This window comes from Bombus impatiens, unplaced genomic scaffold (genome assembly GCF_000188095.3).
Source record: "Bombus impatiens unplaced genomic scaffold, BIMP_2.2 scf_0548, whole genome shotgun sequence".
NCBI lineage: Eukaryota > Metazoa > Arthropoda > Insecta > Hymenoptera > Apidae > Bombus > Bombus impatiens.
The window spans coordinates 1,247,810-1,249,340 of record NT_176967.1 but is presented as its reverse complement, the minus strand read 5'-3'; positions in this window follow the sequence as shown (position 1 = coordinate 1,249,340).

Genomic DNA, 1,531 nt, shown 5'->3' with positions numbered 1-1,531 from the left:
GAGCCGCACGGCCGTCACCGGCACGTGCGTCTCGTCTCATTCCAGATGACACCGGTTTTATTGGCAGCGACGTCGTCGGTCCGCGATCGAGTCTCGCCACCAGTCCCAACCGCAAGGTTTTCCTTCGAGTCGCCCTTCTTTATCCGACTCTCCCTCTCGACGAATCTCTCGACGAATCTGTCGGTGGATCGACGACCCCGCGATTTCGAGACCGGCTATCGGGAAAACGGTGCCCTTGCACACGGTAGCCGAGCGACGCCGCGCTGGGCAGCTACCTCGGACCTTAATCCGATACGAAGTACGTGACTCTGCGGTTTCGTGTCCCTTCCGCAAATTGAATCACCGGCGGGCTACTATGTATCGATGTTTACGATCTGGAGACCGGTATCCCATCCCTTCGTACGACCTCCGCAAAAAGCTAGCTGCTCACCGCTGATCGCGATGCATTATTTAGCAACGCAATCCGACCGAAACGACGGCAGCACGGATGGACGCGCCCGTTGCAAAATCTTCATCGTGAATCGCAGCGCTACGCGTCTTTTTTTACACGAGCAAGATCGCCGCCGCGATGGCAGATTGATTTGCCGGGAAGAATAGGCGCGCGTCTCTCTTTTCCTTCTTCCGAGCAGGTGTTATCTTCAACGCAACGTCCATCCGCGTTTAATTCGCAACAAGAGCTGTACGGCGATCGATCGAAATTCGTCGACCTGCCGCTGATTTCCACTGGATGCGTTTCTAATCCGACCTCGTGACACGTGTCGGGCCAAAGTCGACACGAGGACGGCGAATGGAGGGTGTCGACGAACACCCGACACTTGACTCTACTCGCCTGAAATTGCCACCCCTCGAAAAATACCTAGATCGAGCCGATTAACCAACCCTCTTTTCTCTGTCTCTCGCGCGTACACACATACACACACACGCTCTCTCTCTCTCTCTCTCTCTCTCTCTATCTTTCTCTCTCTCGTAAGAGAATCCTAAACGCGCCATCTTTGTCGACTCTGGATGCGGCAAGAGATGAGAAGTACGCGCGGATTGCAGAATGGCACGCGACCGAACGAAAGAATCGCAGTTCTGTTCGTCGCGACCCTCGGGCTCGCAGCAATTTCGTAGAGTGGAGATGGTTTGGTCACGAGCGGACAAAGGCCAGCGGAAAAGGAGCAGCTCGTACGGCACAGCTGTCCGCGCGATCCCTCTTTTGCCAAGCTCTTCGAGATCGACGATTTCCTGTCAAAAGGCAAACGCCAACGAGAACGAGAACGCGTATGTCGTGCGCGACTTCGAGCTCGGCCGAGCGATTCGCGTAAGAAAGGGACGAAAGAAGAAGAGGAGAAGGAAGGGGGAGGGGGGAGAAGGAAGAAAAAGGAAGGGGCGGAGGAACGGTAGCGGACGAAGGCAGTGTTTTGGAGCGTCGATTTCGCGGATCGCGTTGGCGGCCGATTTCCATGGCCGTCCAACAGTCTGGCGTAAAAACGTACGCGTAATACGCAAAGAGGGAGGTCGTTACTTGCCGGCCGAGTAAGGCTCGGCC